This window comes from Panthera onca, chromosome C2, assembly GCF_046562875.1.
Source record: "Panthera onca isolate mPanOnc1 chromosome C2, mPanOnc1 haplotype 2, whole genome shotgun sequence".
NCBI classification, from domain to species: domain Eukaryota; kingdom Metazoa; phylum Chordata; class Mammalia; order Carnivora; family Felidae; genus Panthera; species Panthera onca.
Genome location: NC_138347.1, coordinates 116,568,807 through 116,588,564, shown reverse-complemented (window position 1 = coordinate 116,588,564; position 19,758 = coordinate 116,568,807). Strand labels below are relative to the sequence as shown.

The 19,758-nt window shown below is 35.3% G+C and overlaps 1 long non-coding RNA gene across 2 annotated transcripts in view; it reads left to right on the top strand.

Moving 5' to 3' along the window:
• LOC144617375 (uncharacterized) overlaps nt 1–19,530 on the top strand; it is a 95,196-nt gene extending 75,666 nt beyond the window's left edge. The window contains exons 2-4 of one of the 2 annotated variants that reach the window (XR_013557778.2): nt 12,809–12,877; nt 15,850–15,965; nt 17,222–19,530. This is a non-coding gene — a long non-coding RNA (uncharacterized LOC144617375). The remainder of the gene's footprint in view (nt 1–12,808; nt 12,878–15,849; nt 15,966–17,221) is intronic. The other variant, XR_013557777.2, reaches the window with a different exon arrangement.
• The last annotated feature ends 228 nt before the right edge of the window (nt 19,531–19,758 follow it).

Below are 19,758 nucleotides of genomic sequence, written 5' to 3'. Positions count from 1 at the left end.
TCATTCAGAAACTGTGGATTTCACTTTATTTCATATATCTTTAAAAATAGTGTAGTTTCTGCTCTTCATTTATGTATTTATTTTTGCCAACTTACAATGAGCCCAGCATTATGTTACTATCTGGGGTAATCAAGCTGGATATGGCACATGTTTTGTCTCTGAGGGTTCATAGTCTGGTCAAAGAAAATGTTATGGCTTGCAGACCATCCTACGGGGATGCAAGATTTTGAGTGATGAGAGTTCAGCCCAGCAAATGTAGAAAAATCTTTGAAGAGAAACAGACAGTTTAAGTCAGTCTGCGCACCGAACTGGTACAGATGTGATAAAGCAGGATGAGGGAAGTTCTCAGGAGGCATCTCCATGGACGAGAACTCAGATTTGTGTGATTTCTTTCACTAGGGTGGACCTCAGTCCACAAAGAGAAGGCAAACAGTGACACAGACTGCCTGACATGGATTATGGTGGTGGAGGTGAAAGGGTTACATCTTTGTTCTCTAAAAGCCCTTGACACTGACCTCAACTAGGATTCAGTTTGCTCCTCTGTGAAGTGGGTATGAGGCTCAGTCAAGTGTAAGAGCCTTGTGCAAAGGCAGAGTATGAGCCAGACAAAGTGCGGTGTTTTGTTTTGAGTTTTACAGATCAAGACGGGTTTTAGTGTGTTTTTATGCCCAGACTATACATGCTCTGAAACACCGAAATGGGCGTTGTTTGACTCTTGCCCAGCCACCCAGCCCAGGCAGAGCTGCTTGAGCAAGGCTCACTGAGCTCCAGAGCACAGCATGGCCTTCTCTCCTCTGCATTTATAGCTCGAGGCCTTAACCTTTTATCATTATTTTAACGATGTTTTTATGTTTAATTTAACTGTAAATCACATTAACAGAGTTTTGGCAGCTATGTCAGAGGGCTTGAAAACTGAGTTCAAGTCGTTCTAAGAGCTAAATTTGTCAGGTCTGACATATTTCGTCAAGACGATCTAGTCAAGTGTAGAGATGTCTGAGAGTTGGTGCGAGATGGTATTTAATTTGTTCAGGACTTGAGGGGTGGAAATGGACTTGTAGTAGAGCTTGCTCCATATTAGCAACAGTTAAGAGGATAATTTATGGCTTTTGTTAAGGACATTCACCAAGGCAAAAATGCCCCTATAAAGCTACTAATTATAAATTATGCTTCAATTATTTTCTGAAGAATATGATTTCTATATTTGGAAATCATACCTTTAGGGATCCAAAATCCCATTTGTGAGGTTTTTACTACTGAAGATTTCCTTTCCAAGAAAATTTGTATTACAGGGGTGCGGGGTGGATCAGTCAGTTAAGCATCCGACTCTTGATTTCAGCTCAGGTCATGATCTCAGGGTCATGAGATCCACTGGGCTCTGAGCTGGGTGTGCAGCTTACTTGAGATTCTCTCTCCCCCTCCTCTCTGCCCCCCCTCCACTCTCAAAAAATTTTTATTGCCAAATAGGTGTTCAAGCAAGAAAAATAGAAGATGTAAAAAACGAATCACCATTACTATTAAGTCTTTCTATGAATAATATTGGGATATTGCAACTGCTGACATAGATATGCCTCTAAAATATCAGTGGCTGAACACAATCGTTTATTTCTTACTCTGGAGGGGGTTGCCAGCAGTGGCGGGGGGGGGGTGGGGGCTGAGGCTGGAGGATGGGGGAAGGGCCGTGGTCCCTCATGCTCTGCTCCATACAGTCACTCAGGGCAGTGTCATCATTAACCTTGCTACTGAAGATTCCTGGCCATCAGCCTCCAGTCAGAGGGAAGATAGGACGGCCAGTGGGATGTTTATAAGTTTTAGGCCATAGGATAGCAAACCATCATTTCTGTTTACACTAAGAAATTCTGGGGGTGGGGAAGCAAGTTCAACATTACATTGTCTTCTTTGCCATCACAAATACGTAGGACAACAGTCTCATGTTCTATATATTCTGCTGTGTGGTATTGTCTATTTTCCTAGCAATATATCTCACACTCCTTTCCTTGTAATTTATAGTATCGTTATTTGATTTTACTATAATTTTCTACTTTTAAAGTCAATTTCTTGTTACACGTTTTTGTTACTACCAGTTTTCATAAATGTTTGCAACAGTCTGATAACATTCCTGTGACCTAAAGTTTACTTAAACTTGTATTTGACTTTAAAGGTTAATTCCTTAAAAAAAATTCCCAGAAGTAGAATTGTTGGGTTATGTACTTTACTTTTTTTTAATTTTTAAAAAAAAAATTTTTTTAACGTTTATTTATTTTTGAGACAGAGAGAGACAGAGCATGAACGGGGGAGGGGCAGAGAGAGAGGGAGACACAGTACTGGAAGCAGGCTCCAGGCTCTGAGCCATCAGCCCAGAGCCCGACGCGGGGCTCGAACTCACGGTCGGTGAGATCGTGACCTGAGCTGAAATCGGACGCTCAACCGACTGAGCCACCCAGGCGCCCCATAGAGGGTATGTACTTTAAACAACAACAACGACAACAACAATAACAACAACAGACGACTTTTGACACTTTGCTAAATTGCCTACAGAAATTTATATTCCCACCAGGAACGAATGTGCCAACTGATGACATCTTTCTCTTGACTAATGGGGTCTGTAGATGGAAGCTGAAAATTGCACTTCCAGTATCCTTTTTATTTTAGTGTGAATTAAAGAACCAGTCATCAAGTGCTTGTTGAGCTTCTGCTAAGTGACTGGCTTGTGCTATAGGGGATTAAAAAAAAATAATTAAAGGTTGTTTTTATTGGGAACAAGCACTCTATTCTACCTGTTTAACACTAGAAGGGAGTTCCAATATCCTGTCCCTCTCCAATGCAGTAAATGAAGCTTTGATTTTTACTGTGGCTATAGTAAGGAGTAAGAAGAGGTTAGGGTGTTTCTTAAAATTCTATAAATAATTCAAATGAAAAAACTAAGGCATGTTAAATGTATTCTGAAAAATACTGTGATAATGAGTTAAAAATAATTTCTGGGAACTGGTGACCACAAGTCCCATTAGGTAAAGGCGGGACAAATCTGGGAGATGAATGAAGAGGCAGAATCATGCCTCAGTGTTGGCTTCATGAATTTCTTGAAAAAAAAAAGTATATATAATTAGATGAGTGTTGTCATTGCAAGGTATGAATTCCCATGGCCAGTAGGAGCCGAAGTCAAATGGATTTTTTTGTTTATTTATTTATTTTGAGAGAGAGAGGGAGCACACATGAGCAGGGAATTGGCGGGAGAGAGGGAGAGAGAGGATCCCAAGTAGGCTCTGAGCTGTCAGAGCTCAGAGGGGCTTGAACTCACAAATTGTGAGATCATAACTCGGGCTGAAACCAAGAGGTGGTCAGTCATGTAACTGAGCCACCCTCCTGCCCCTCAAACTTAAATTTTAAGTTTACTTTTACACAATAGGAATACTTTTGAAGAGGTATAAATTTTGAGGCCTCTTGTGAGCTTTCTTTTTCTCATTATTTTGACAATCATTTTCCAAGTTGCTAATGATCATTATACACTCATTTAAAAATATAATGTTTGAAAAAAATGTGTAATGTCTGGATATACTCTGACACCATGTAGATTGGTTTTATTTCAATGATAAGTATTATCTTTCCTTCTCTTACTTAAAATATATTTGGGTTTAATTGTTATTTAAAAGTTATGAATTTCTTAGATTTAGATTTGTTGCCATGTTTGTTTATGTGTGTTAAAGGGAAATAATTTATTGCAGAATTCGTTAATTAGATTCTTGTTTGCTTTTCTATTGTAAGATAAATGAATTTTTAGTGAAAGTAAGAACTTGTGTCCTCCTGAGATGTAGTGTCTATAGAAATGTTGTTTCCACAAAGTAGAAATATAATCTTTGTTATTAGATACCTGAGTTGTTAGTATGTATATGTACACCATGATATATAAGAACTGCTATAAACAGATAAATTTATGTAAGTCGTGTAGAAATCTGAAACTTTTCAGGTAGATACTCTACTCTCTAAAGACTCAGAATGGCCCTGTCAAAGTTAAAAGAATACTACAGTAGTTTTTAAAACTGATAGACACATATACTTAGAATTGAGATTATAATTATAAACAACAAACCCAATAAATCACATGAAAAATGAATCCACATTCTTTTTAAAGTATCCAGAAATTCTTAAAGTCTAACCTTGTCTCATAACTACTTTGTTACCTTCAAAAACTTTTTTTTTTAATACCTGAGGCCATTTACTCAATTAACTCATCTACATACATACGTTGTATATGACATACATAGTCCACTTTCCTTAAGACTTTTTAGTCCACTGGGGGAGACAGGCGAACAAACAGAGAACTACAATTCAAAATAATAAGTATTCTTATAGAGGGAAGTCATGGGGTCTTTGGGAATATAAGAAAGAGTTCTGAAAGAGAAGATCAGAGGTCAGATGGTTTTATATTTGCATTGGTGACGGCTGTATTTTGAAACACTTGATAATTTGTTAGTTTTGAAAGCTTCTGAGTTATCACCATTGCTGAAAGACTCTTCAGATCATTCAAAGAGAAACACATCTAGCTGTTCAAGTTTGTGAATAAGTACCATAAAGAGTGCTGGAAGGCAGTCTATCATGAACCGTGGTGGTCTATTCAGCTTGCTATCTTTTGACTTCAATTATTATTGGTGTTACTCTTCCAGACGACACTACTTGCAAATCTTATTAAAGTATACACTTAGGAAAATGTTTTACTGCTTAAGTATTAATGGTTATGATGTTGTGTGAGAAGTTTTCATTGTTCGTCGTTGATCCTGTAATTTTAGAAACGGTTGCAATCAAGTTCAAATCGACTTGAGGTAGCCTAGGTCAAGGGGGAATCGAAGGACTTGAACCAGCCTGAAAGAGGTCAGAAAGAACTAGGGAATCAGCAGTGGAGGGTTGGAGTTGCCTGAGGTCAGGAAGAGGAGGTCTCTGTAAAAGGCTCCCAACAGCTGGGCTGTAAAAGGTACAGCTGGAGCAGTTGGAAGGGAGATTGGAAAGGCCTGCAACTGCGGAAGAATGAGGGTGAAATGAGATGTGCCTTGCTCAGGACAATAAAAGAAAGGCAGGAACAGCTGCGGGGTTTGGATCTGTGATACAAGGCAAACCCAGTTGCAGGGAAGGTCTAAATGAGCAGCAATGGGAAACATATATAGGTAATATCCGAAGATGCACAAAACAAATGCTTAGGAAAGACTAACATTCTTAGCGATGAACTGGAAAACGAAGATTAAAAGCCAAAGAGAATCGAATGGGCAGATATCTTGATTACGCTTTTCAGTTAGAACACACTATCCATGCCATGCTAAGAAATACTTGGAACTCTACACTGGACACCAAAACCAATTAGGATCTAAGTGAGTTTGGTATATTGTTAAGTTCTTAATTAGAGCCTTTAAAACATTCCCCAGTCTATTTATACACGGGCTAATAGGAAATCAATTTAACTTGCTCTACGATAGTTTAAAAATATTAAAACATTTACATAATTTTGTGATATTTCTCATTGTAATAGGACACAGTAGTCAATTAGTTTTTCCCTCCATTATTAACAGTGAGCTTTTATGAAATTGCTGCTTGGTGCAAGAGCTGGTTTCTATCTTTGGGTCATTAGATTTGCTGATTTGAATTTAAAGGGGAAATAATATTAATTCCTCCAAATATCTTTTCTTCAAACTATATAGCAGTGTCTTCCCCCCCCCCCTTCTTTTTGCACTGCATAATATAATCTGGCAAAAAGTAAGTGTGATCTTAATTGTTAGACTTGTTTATTCCAGGGAGGAGCCAATGGAGCACTTACAGTAATTAACATATTTTCTCGGTCTTCTCATTTTGTTAATGATATCTTATTGAAGGCTGTGCAGTAATTACTGCCCACTGAGGTACATACGCTGAAACAAATTAATGGCCAATGACCAATAATGATTACACTTGTAATTATCTATTGTAAAGTATAAGCAGAAAAAAAAATTGAAATTAAAAACAATGTTCTTTGAAGCTAAAATTAAACTGTATTGTTAAACTGTGCTAAAAATCATATTAACAATTCAGTGGAGAAGTGATATTCTCTGTTTTATAATCTCCATCGGTTTTACATAAGTTACAAGAGACTTATTTTGTTTGCTATGTTGCACAGTTCTACCCAGTGGGGATACAGAGGTAAAAGTGTGAAGAATAGGATATGTATCATGTCTGCTTTTAGATATGACTTTTAGATATTTGTAGCACATTTACCTTAACATGGGCAACATAATTTTCAGTGACTTCAAGAAGTTAAAGTCATGTTTTAAAGAGCTCATTGTCTTTATTAAGAGATTCCTGAATTGGGCAGTATCCCATCCAGCAAGTAGAGAGATGCCTCCATGAAAGTAATTTTCTACATCAGATGACAATATTTCCTTCTTCCTTCTCTAGAGACTTTTTCCCCCAGTTGCTTCTTGCTACCTGTCCTTCGTTTAAGAAATTCTGGGTCACGTGCCATGTTTAACATTTTCAATACTCTTTAATACTCAAACTTCACTTGTCTCATGGGTTTATCAGGATAAAGAGTAATTTGCCTAAAACACAGTCCACTACAACTTGGGCCAGAGGGTGGGGGTAGATGTTCATACAATTTTCACACAAAACAACTTGATTTTGTAAAGTTGAGCAGTTTGAAACTCCTCTTTGTTTATACAACCACCAACTTCAGTGCATGTATTTTACACATGGAAAAATAATAATAAACTTTAGCTGCAGATCAGCATAGTACGATGTTGGGGTTCTCCAGACTGGAATACAAGAGACTTGCGTCCTAAGTCTGTGTCACAATGACTCGAGTCACAAGTCACTCATTGTCTCTGGGACTTGGTTTTCTGACCTGAGAAGTGGAAGCATTGTACCAGCTCATCTCCAACGTCACTCATAAGCTTTAATGTTCTAGAATAAGTTTTGTAATAAGGATCCCAGGAGACTGGGAATTGTTTCTCCTATCTCTGGTTACATTCTTGTGTGAAAACATATTATTAAGAATTTTTGGGTGATTTTAATTATTTGGAGTTCACTTTATGAGTCAAGTTTTCTCATGTTTGATTCTCAGGCTTCATCAGATATTTAGAATATGAAATAGAATCATAAATTTTTGTTGGCCTGAGTAAAAAAAACGGCACTAGTATCTAAACTTAGGTAGCCTCATTTAAATACACAATCTATTTTCAAATAAACTTAAAAAATAATATGTAGACAAATGATTTTTTGTTAAAATATTTAACGAAATGTAATGTTTTTCTTTATAATAGTGTTTTGTTCCTTATGAAAATTTGGGTGCCTAAAAGATCAGACTTAAGTTTTTATGTATTTTTGTACCTTGACTCTTAGTATTGATTAATGTTAAAGAAAGTATTGATTAATGTTTCTTCTTGTTGAAAGAAGAAAAAATGATTGTCAACATATCTTTCTTTGCTTTTGAACACTCTGCATGTTGCTATGTTGTTTTAAATTGTTCTCAGTGTAGAATACCTTCTCTCCCTCAAATAGGAAGTTGGCTTTCTATCTGACAACTTAAATTTTGTTTTACAATGAAGCAATTAAAGCTTGATTCTTTGAGGTAAGGTTTATTATTTGGATAGGGATACCATGGTGGAATTATAATCTTGCTGTTTTAAGTGGAATATCACATCCAATCTTTTCTTTTTTTTTACATAAGAGAAAAATTGGCGTAATGAGGATATAAATTGCTAGATTATTATCCAAAATTATCTAAAATCTCTGCCCTGGAGATTTCATTGTATCAAATCTTCTTTTAGTATCCACTAGCAAAAGAGGAGAAAAGTTGTTATCTAGCTTTAAGATTTTTTAGGACATCTGACTGCTTTTAATTTTTTCTTTCAGTTCATGGGAACTGGTCTTATACGCCTGGCTGAACTTGTTTTAGATTTTGACAGTTTTTTATTTGCGTCCCATTTGGATGTTTTTCAAAATGTCCAGACTATTCACATTACATCTGAATAAGCACTATCTAATGGTTTAATTCAAATCGTCTGGCTTACCTCTAATTAGTATTGTTAATGTTTACATATTATTCTGAAAAAAATAGTTTTATGGCTTTATTTTAAAATAAAAATAATGTGGACATTATCAGAAGTTTTAAAGAAAAAAATTCCTTAAAAAAACTGGTAGAAAACTCTTGGTTGGGGTAAAATTGGAAATGACAGAGTGGCCAAAATAACTATCTCTTATGATATAATTCCCAATCTGGAATAATCTGGGTAGTCATCTGTTAACAGATTTAGATTTAGCAACACTGGAAAACTGAAGGTTATAGAGACCCGCATACTCACCTGCTGGTCTTACTATACTAATAATTAGCACTAAATTTTAAATACATCCAAATCTAGTGCATGTCTGCACATGTGTATTTTAGTAATTTTAAAAAGGCAGTTTGCTACAATATTAAGTTAGAAATTGTTTCCCATCTAACTTAGCAATTAGTGAAAAGACAAACAACAGATTCTGAGAAAACTATTATCTAGAAGTATGCTGGAAAAATAAAATACTCATTACTTGGCTATTTATTTCTGGCCCTGAAAACACGAAAGGCTTTTGTTTATGTTGCTCAATATAATTTAACGAAAGTTATTTAAAAAGTTAATAAGGCAAGAGCCTGAATTTATTTAATTAAAAAAAATCATGAATTTTAAAAAGGGAGGTTATGGGCAATTATACTATAGTCTTTTCTCTACATAAGCTGCTCCATGAACGTGGGCAAGCATATTTATCTTTCAGAGGCTTATTTTCCTCATCTGACATTCCACACTTTTCTCGTCTAGAGCATCACTAAAGTTCTGTCAGAAACTATTTGCAATGTGTATATTGGTGTTAATGGTTTTAATTTTTATATATACACTGTATGCATATATATATAACATATAGTTATAGTTATAACTTATCTTAAAACCTATATGAACATTTATAATTTTAAAGGTATATATGCTTTGTATATGAAAAAAATAATCCGAAGGAATAAATTACTTTTCTTATTTTGTTCACATATGTAAAATAATTCCTACCATGTCATTTTCTTCAATGGTGTATACACTGGAATTATGGTCATAAGAATATCACATTCTTTTTTTCTTTTTTGGAAACATTTCAACATCTGTATTCAAGGACTGACTGGATCATGTTTACAGAGGCTTTTCAAGGCATCTGTTCTTAGCCACAGCTGAGAATGGGGCCCACCGTGCAGACTGGAAGGATCCACCTAGAATTTGTTGAATTAAGTCCTTGCACCTGGATATAATTGTCGTGCCGCTGTGCTGGGGGTTTTCTTAAGCTACTGGTAAAACAAATTAGCTCAATTTAAACTGGCATCCAGTAGAGAAGCCACAACTCACCTCATATAATGTTTTTCAAATAATTATTTTTGTATTGCCAGTTTTGCCTCATGAATATTTTCCTGGGGGCTGGGTGAGAAAAAAATGTAGCTAAACCAGAGACGTGATAAAAATTCTACATATGTTATAGGCTTTGATATTGTTGCAGTATAATTAAGATATGGGTAAATATGTGATGATAGTCAGTGCAACTGGATTTTTTTCCACCACTAAACAAAACATAAATTCAGATATTTAGTGGAGTTTAAGAAATGTGGAGTTTAAGAAATATTCTCATCTCCATGTGCAAGTTTCATAAACCATTGATATATTTGCTGTAGCTTTAATAACACAACTATTTTTTTTACAAATAGAAAAAAATGCATGTGAGAATCATGATAAACAGGAGGCAAGATTCATTTATGTTTGTCGGTAGAATTAATGAAATTCATGTGGTTATGTATTTTTGAGTCATTTATACTTGGCAACCGAATTCCCAAGCTTTCTGGAAACTCAATAAACTCAAAGGTTTAATGGCTGGTAAGAATGAGACTAGTGCTTTTGGGATTATGGGGCTAATACATGTATGGATTTCTGTGTGCATTCATTACTTATCCACTTAGTACAAATTTCTTGGTTACCAATTACGTGCCAGGCAGGATTCTCAGCATCGAGGACACAGCAGGGAAGCATGAGAAATTCCTGGCTTCCTAAAGTTTACATTCTAGTTTGAGAAACACACACAGAAAGAAGGAAAGAGAGAAAGGAAGGAAAGGAGAGAGGGAGGAAGAAAATCTAAGAATCTAATTATATAATTTCAGTTTAATGTTGAGTTCTATGAAGAACATAGCGTGAACTTGTTCCGAGAGTAGTCAAAGGTACAGTTAGATTGCTTAGGAAGGCTTCTCTGAGAAAGTTATCATGTTGATATATGGATTATAGGCACATAAGGTAGCTGTATTAATATACCCACGTGTTTCTTAACATGCCTTAGCCCGCTTGCATGAGATTGGAGAGAAATCTTCCCCACTTGTATGGAAGGCACCCAGCGTTTAGAAGGGTCTGTGCACATGTGTAGGATATATATAGGATATATGTTTTCCCCCAAATATAACATACAGAACACAATAAATCAACATTAGAAAATGACTTATTATAAAGGTTTGGTCATAAAGTCCTATAGAGCCTTTCCCAACCATTTTTCTTCTGACGTTGTCACTTCTTCCTTGGTCGTAATAACTTGTACATATTTCTCTTATAGTACGCTTTGCCTTGCATTGTCATCAGTTGCCTACCAATGTATTTTCCTTTCGAGATTTTACTCTGACAGAGGCCTTTGTTTAATGTCTCTTTGTATTTCCAGGGCCTTACAACAAGTCTAGAAGGAAATCGAATGCGTTTTAATGTGTGTACGATGAAAGGATTCTACTGTAGTTCAATTAAAATGTTCAGAACTGTTACATAGGACAATTTCACTTCTACACGGAAGTTCTGAGAGTGAAATGTTGTGGTCAGGTGGCAGAGCTGAATTCGGAATTCAAGCCACCCAGCTGGCCGACTTGTGCCTATTGTTGGCAACAAACACTGTGGCAGAGTTTGATTAGCAATGACACCACCACTGCTGCTGGTGGAAATAACTACCATTTATTCAGCTCTAAAGTCAGCTAGTGGCCACTACCTACACTGTCCTAGCAAATCCTGATAATTACCCTATGAGGCAGGTGTTATACACCCACTCTACAGATAAGTAATTGAAACTCAGAATGAAAAAGTGCCTGAAGTCAGCAAGCCGGTCATAGTTTAAAGTAATGTGTGTACTGAGGTATACTTATGAACTGTATCATGTGTAATAAAAATACTATAAAATTCCAAGTTAACAATTCATAAAGTGGCTGCTTTATATACATAACGTGTATGTGTTGTTAAATGGCAGTGGGATAGTCTTTTGAATGTTTGGTGAGGGAAGGATGCAAAATGTCAGGGATGTGTATTTTGGCAAAGTTTGGAATAGTATATGTGTGTGTGTGTGTGTGTGTGTGTGTGTGTATACACACACTCTATAAACTGTGTGTGTATACACACACACACACACACACATACTCATCATTGTGTGCAGAGTTTTGCAAAGTTATTTGATATTATTAGTTTTGAACCAATTTATAGTCATTATGGTATAATGTCTCCTTACTGAAAAATGAACTTTTGTTTGGAGGACAGGGCCATTTCATGTTTGTCTATATTCCCAATGCTTAACACAGTGTGTGGTACAATGTAGACACCCACTAAATAAAAAATTAACATAAATTAAAATAAAAAATTAACCAAGTAATTTTGTCAGTAAGGTGATCCATAGCGCAGGAGGGCCTAAGGTTTTTCATTTCCATCGGCTTTAAAAATCAATGTCAAGAACAGGGGAAAACAGTAAACACTGGTTATTATCATTTTTTATTCCAAAAGCTCAGTGGAGTTTTATTTTTATTACAAAAATTAATCTATTTCAGTAGTTCTGAGTTAGACAATATGGTATGGAAATGTGAAACTTGAGAAAATCACATATATGTGCAAAATCTAGAAATAGTTTTTCTTGTAAAGTCTAAAATAGGCCTGTAATCAACAAAATAAGCAGCTAAATAAATATTTTATGAATTTGATGCTATCACTGATATTCACACATTCATATTTGTTCACACAGAAGATCATAATATTGACTGATTTTATATATATATATATATATATATATATATATATATGCATGTTCTAATACATCATTCACACACAGACAGACACTCTGTAACTGAAAATGAGGCTGCCACCCTGTGAAGCTATGAAGGCTCACCAAATATCATCACGTGATTTTCAATTTATGGATTCTTTTGTTATTATAGAAAAAGGCAGAAAAGAGGTATGGACAAAAAAAAATCTCTAACCTGAAAATCAGGAGAAATATGAATCTTTAGAATTAAGCCTTTTCAAAAATATAAAAATAGAAATATAAAAATAGGTTCAAAATTAAGTAAAAGGATATTTTTATCTCCCCGTGGGATGATGGAGGCAAAGGTCGGTCCTCACTGCTGGTAATTTATTTTATGTTTATATGTCTCCAGGTACAGAGAAAGTAGAACTCACCCCAAATGCTTTCTAAGAGTTTAAGCACACAGACTCTATTATACACAGCAAAAAATGAAGAGTTGGTTTATATATAAATGTAGGTGACTTGAGGAAATGATATCACTTTTACATGGTTATATGTATCGAATATTCAAAAACCAAAATGTGGGTTCAACCTCTGTAATTACCGAGGACAGAGTAAAAACAATCCAGTCCATAAACTCTATTAATTAGAAGTAGAGGATTTGGGGTAGAAGCCCCTCTATAAACTGTGAAGGACAAGTGTACAATTCTCCAAGTTTAAAGGAGGCACTTTATAAGGATGTGTTTACCTCTGATTTTTTTTCCAGGGGGACTCAGTTCATTCTATGGAATTGGAACAACCTTGGAAATAATCTCAGGATGACGTGCTGCCCAGTGTAAGCGAGGCTCTCACAGTTCTAATATTTTTCTTAAATCAGTATTTACAGCAAGAATGGGAGTGTGACAGGCTTTAAAATTCCCCAAATTATCTAATCTTAGTGTTCCACGCGTAATTCTGAAAATAACTTAAATTGTGTTGTGTTGAAAGACAGTGTTGTAGAGACTCAGTACAGGATTCTAGAAATTACCTGCCTGTCACAGAAGATTTGCTTTTGTGGACTGGATGATAGACGGTCGATTTCATAGAAAATTCTATATTTTCAAATTTTTTGTCCCAAATTTAATTTTACTAACTGATACCCATGGAGTTGTTATGCTCATGTGGTATGTAGATAGGTAACTGGAAATGAGGAGTGTGCAGTAATCTAGTTGCGTCAGACAAAAACTAAGGAAATATCTTTGATTTTCCCCACTTTTTCATTACTGCAAATGCTCTACACTGTGCTTTCAATGTAAGTATTGTGATTCTATTGATTTCTCTGTATCTTCACTTGAGCATGTACCTTCTTCTGTCACCTGGACTGCTGTGCTGGTTTCCCTGCCTCTGGCCTCCCACTAAAATGTATTCTTTATATGGGAGCCGGAAGGATTTTTTTTTGAAGTTTATGCCAGATCATGTCACTCCTTCTTTAAAAGCTTCTATAGCTTTATTCGTAATGGCCCAAACTGGAAACAACGCAAATGTTCATCAACCAGTGAAGGGATAAACAAATAGTGCATTCACACAATGGAATTCTTTCAGCCATAATGAACAATTGATACACTTAACAACGTGGATGCGTCTCAAAGGCATTACGCTAAGTGAAAGAAGCAAGACACAAAAGGCTACATGATTCCCTTAAATGACATCCTGGAAAAACTATGGGGACAAAGATGTGATCAGTGGTTGCTAGGGGGTGGAGGACATGAGGGAACTCTTTGGGGTGACAGAATGATCTATTTCTTGATTGTGGTAGTTACACAACTTATATATTTGTCTATAATCATCAAACCATTATGTACATGAAAAGGGTTAATTTCATAACATGCATATATATGATGATTTTATATATAGAGAATATATACAGGATATATAGGATATATAACCATCACATATATGAATATAATAAAAGTTATTATATATACATTTATTGTTTAGAATAATTATATACATATGTATCTATTTTTCAGAGAGAAAGGGAGAGCCAGTTCCATAGAACGCTTTAAGTGTCCTTTAGAAAAAAAATAAGAGAATAAATCCATCCTCATAAAGCACCTTCCTTTAACTCTGACAATTGTACACGTGTTCTAGAAAGTCTGTGAGGAGCTTCTATCCCAAATTATCTCTACATGAGATAAATTATATCTCAATGAACATGACTTAAAACAAATGAAAACCATTCTATGGTCTCTTCCTGTATTTAGTATAAAAATCCACACTCCTGACTCTGACCTGTCAGGCCCTTTGTGAACTCACTTCTGCCTGCCCTTTACATTTTTGTCCCAGGTTCACACTGTTCAGGTCTACTTAGGGTGTTTTCTTAGATGTTTGCTATTTAACACTAAAAACAAATAAGTTATTAGCCTTTAAGGTAACATTTAACTTTTATTAATGAGGATTTAAAGTATAAAATTATGTATTGATAATTCTTCAGCATAATCCCTTCATTTTCTCATAAAAATTAAAAGCCCGCTCTACAAAAACTCTGTTTTCATCATAATAGGCTCCTGATTCTCTCTTAGTTCATGGAAAGAGAAGAGAGAGGCAATAATTTTAAGTATCTGAGATCACATTCAACTTAGTGACCAGGTATTTTCTGTCAGTTAAACATGGTGTAAGAAAAGATGAATTTATGCCATATTAATTAATTAAACAAATGATATTTTATACCTATTATGTAACAGGATACTCAAGGGAGGCATTTTTTAATTTATAAAGATATAAAAATTAAATCTGATTAAATAATAATCCCTCCTATTTTATTTATAAATATAAATTTAACATACAAACATTTGAATTACATGTATTTCAGATATACACCTTGAATATGGGTCAACACACAAACTTATAGAGTTTTATAACATATAAAAGTATAGAAACTGCGTGTAGAAAACACACACATCTAAAGCCCCACATACATTTTATTCAGTTATAAGAAAAATAATACTTTTCTAATAGTGGCATCATATAAAAGTAAAAATTCAGTTCACATATCTAAATCAGATTTATAAAGCTTCTATAAATGCATTAAAACAGATACACATAAATCACTAAAATGTCATCTTAAAAAAACAAGTCACATTTATTATCTGATAGTGTACCTCATCTCATGGATCAAATTTACATATTATGCACGCCAGGAATATGTCAGGGCTAGACAAAATTTCCAGCTCATGTGAGAAATAAGACAAATACTAGCTAATTCTATAGTAGGATTATGGGACTTGAATTTTTAAAGTTTTTCAAATGACTATTTCCTTCCTCTCCCTTTTTTTCCCTCCCTCCCTTTTTTTCCCTTCTCTCCCTCTGTTCCTTCCTTCCTTCCTTCCTTTCTTCCTTCCTTCCTTCCTTCTTTCCTTCCTTCCACTTCTCATTCTTCTTTAGCCTTCCTTTTCTTGTTATGCTCACTGAAAAGATATGGTCATTGAAGAAAGTTTCCAGTATATGACTTCAGGATATATATTCAATTCACCTAAACTTTTGCTGTTCAGCACGAATATAGTTAATAGATTGCTTGCTAGCCTGAGTCCCAGAATTTGTTTTAAGGTATCCAAGAACAGGATGACAGTACTCAGGAAACATCTTGTGCAATGATGCCACATCCATCACTTGACTAAGAGCTTGTTTTCAACTTTATAAACCAGTGGGGTGACCTTCTGTTCCCAAGAGAGGGCCTAAAACGTACTGGGCAAATCTTTGGCTCTTGAAATGGCTGTTCAATGTTACAGATGTTCAGGTGACTGACTAATGGTTTCCTTCCCCCATAAGACAGCTCCTGGGAAGCTCTAGGATGTGGCTTTAAACTGGAAAAACTCTTGGGAGCTGGGTTTGATATGGCATGGTCTCTGAGGCATCCCTAGTCTGAAGTTCTTCCAGGAAGTCTGGTGAGTTCTAAAACTTCCCTGGCAAACCAATCTGCTTGACAACACACAGGGAAATGTAAATGAGGGAAGTGCCAAGGTCAAGGCCTTGCTTGGTACTTCCTGGATATAGTATAACATAGTGGTTATAAACTCTACAAGGTTGAGATGCTTGGCTATAATTCCTAGTTTCATTTCTACTGGCTACATGACTGGAGCCTCAGCTTCCTCACTAATAGTAATAGTAATAGTAATAGTGATAGTGATAGTGATAGTGATAGTAATAATAATACATTTTCCAATGGAATTGTGAGGCTTGAACAAAATTAACAAAGTGCCTAGCACAAAGTAAACATTAGCTAAAAGGTCATCTATTAGTATTGTTGTTGTCACCCTAAGCCTCAGAAAATAATTTAGCCATAATTGAGAGACTACTAGGGATTTTCTCACTGCATCAGTGATAAGAATAATTTATACAACAGTTGTGATTCATATATATGCAGGGAGCTAAGCACTTTGACAAGTAGAGGGCAGAATGCAAGTGGGTGCTGGAATTTAAAATATTCATAACTAGTTTATATAGAGATAGGAACATTTTGTGCTTTGAGTCAGTTTACGTTCTTCGCTTTAGGCATAAACATCTGATTTTCTACGTTTTATAATTTGATATAATATTTAAGGCCACCAAAATATTACTTTCAGGAGGAGGCAGCTTAAGAAGTAAACCAATATGTGTTATATATTTCTAGTCTAACATTTCTGTGAGAAATTAGATTAAGGTAAGAAAAATAAGATCTCTTGTTGGAGTTCTTTTGGCATTTTGTAATGCTTCTTACACAAAATGCTAAAACTGAAAAAAAAAAAAAAAATCACATTTATTTCATTTCATTTCACCTGTACCAGGTCTAGGAAGCTAATTACTAAAAACACATCTTCCAGAAGTTAAATAGCCAAATATTGTTATTGTTTTAATATAAAATCAATGGAAAATATTTAACACTTTTATATCTATTTCTTTATCTCCTTTTTTCCTCATTATTCTTTTTAATACCATCATCATTATTATTAGAGCTGCACAGAAGTGACACATTACTAAATACCAGTGAACACTGGAAGAAGGTTAAGCAAAGTTAATTTATGCAAGAAAATTCCCGCTAGAAATGTGGGAAGACCTTATTCTATTTAATAAATACATTATTTGTGCAGGTCATTTTTACCTGCTGAGTATTTCCAGGCATCCCAATAATTGTTATTCTCCACTGTCTCTTTTCATGTCTTAGCCAAGCTAAACCACAAAGGATGAGCAGCTCAGAGCTTAGCGAGTGCTTCCTAGCTGCCCCCCAGGAGTGCTGGGAGCGAGCCTGGAGAGCTTCCCAGAAGACCTGAAAGGCCGCAGCAGCATCGCTTACAGAAACGGCCCTGGATAACGTTCATTTTGGATTCATCTTCTGGCTTTGTGATCTTGGGCGAGTTACTTCTTTTCCTCCATTTCTCCATATGGAAAACTAGAGGAGTAATACCTACCTTACAAATATTGCTTTTATGAGAAACAAAGGAGATGATGTTTGTAAAGTGTTTGCTAAGTGTAAAATGCTTATCCCACTTAAATCTATCATAGTAGTTAAAAGTGTGCCATTAGCTTGAATCTTGGCTCTCAACTGGGAATAATAATTGTGCTTACTGCTCATTCAGTGTTGTTGGGAGGGAACTACTACGTATAAAACAGGTGGGCCAATTCCGGATGCATTTACATGCTTTTTGTTATTATTACTCTACGCACCCTTATTTTCACTCAGAAGCAGACCAAATGGACATACTTAATATATATTGTAAGAATGATAGAGAAATGAGATTAATTTTTAAAAATGAAATGAAAAGAATAAATACATATTGTTTTGAATATGCAATATTTAAGTTATACATGTTACGAGGTGATAAAAATCATTTCATTTATAGCAATATTAACTGAAAGAAACAATTTTGATCATTTCAGTGTGTATGTTCCTTGGTCAGGCTCATGTGAGCCCAAAATGAGATGGCCTTTGAAAGTCTTTCTGGCTTTGGCTGGAGATAATGTTTTTAATGGGAGAGTGTTTTGTATTACCTGACGGGTTTTAACTTCTTGAACATCTTTAGTAATTACCATGTGCAGCATTAGCTAGATAGCTTTCAAACTTTCATAGTTATTCTTTATTAATCTTTTAAAAAGATTGTGTTTTATGCTGTATGTAAATATGCGAGCTTATATGCTCTTTAAGATGAGATGAAAGGGAATGATTTCATTCTATATTAGAAAAACTAGGTTAGTGCTTCCCGAATGTTAGTTAACAGGTACAATGAAGATCAAAACCAAACACAATGAAAATATTCCTCTGGTCAAGTTTGAGAAAAAACACTAGATTAATTAAAACTCCAAAATACAGCTTTTATTGTATCACTTCTCAAAATCTTTAACATATTAATGTGTAAGGAGAATCTCTAAAGATGGCAGTAGTATGTTTGCTAAATATTATTTGACCACTAAGACCTTTTCCTGAGGAGCTATTGTTAAGGAATATATTTTGGTAAGTGTGAGGCTGGAAGATTATTGTGTTTTTCGTCTTTGTTTTTAAATGAGAGAAAACACAGTTCATATGAGTTTAGAATTTTCTACCATATTTGCATCTAGTTTGCTCAATTCTATTGGGGACATCCTTGCAAAGCTACTTTACCAGACAATTTCCAGGGATAAGGGACTGTGGTTCCTGGCCTCTCCCTTTCTTCCTTCTCCTATTTTAAAAGTACAAATGATTCCATAGACTAGGCCAAGGAAACTTCCAGTTTTGCCCCTAAGAGGGTCTGATCCTGAAGATGGAGGAAAAAAGCAGCATCTGAGATTTAAAGATGAGCAGGAGGCAGTATTCGAAACAAAAGTGGTATCCACAAGAACAGCCTTGGAACTCCGAAAAATCATTTTAAGGGGAAAATTAGAGGCGTCAGTAAACTCAAGAAGGAGATAATGATGACAATCATTTTATCATGTGAAGGAGAGAAACAATAGAAAAAGAAAAGCTCAATTGACGATCCTTTTGTTTTGTCTTGTTTTTGTTTTTGTTTTGTTTCATTCTTCCTACCTTGACACTATTGACATTTGGGGCCAGAGAATTCTACCTTGTAGAGGACTGCCCTGTGTACTATAGTGTCTCTGGCCTCTACACACCAGATTCCAGTAGCACCTCATCCCCCACAATGGGATCCCCCAAAGTGTCTCCAGACACTGCTGAATGTCTTCTGGCGGGGGGGGCAAAATTGACCTCAGTTGAGAACCATTGGTCTTTCCCTTTCCCACAGTATTTTCTCCTTTGGTGCTAGAAGGTGAATACAGAAAATGGAAGGGCATCATGCTGTAAATGTTCATGTGAATAATACAATACAACCGCAAATACGTTCAAGAGAGATAACACTTCTTTAATAGGTTTTCTGTCATTTCTCTAAGTCGCACTCTGGAAGTATGGGATCACTTTTTAATCTCGCATTAGCTGAGTTATTTTTTTATTCTTTTACCAGACTGATTGCTATTTTCACGTAAAAGACAATTAGTAAAACATTCACTTCTTTTTCTTTTTTTTTTTTTTTTTTGGTCTTAAAGCATTTAAGATGGAATCACTAAAACTGTGGCTTAAAATATCTCCTGGTTGGTGTAATCTTTCTGGAATTAACAAACATTAGTCATTCAGATAAAATAAGTGGTTGCCAAATATGTTGGTTAAAGCTATAAACCTAATGAAATAAAATGGAATACGGTACCTTGCCTATTTATATTTTTACATTCTTTTGG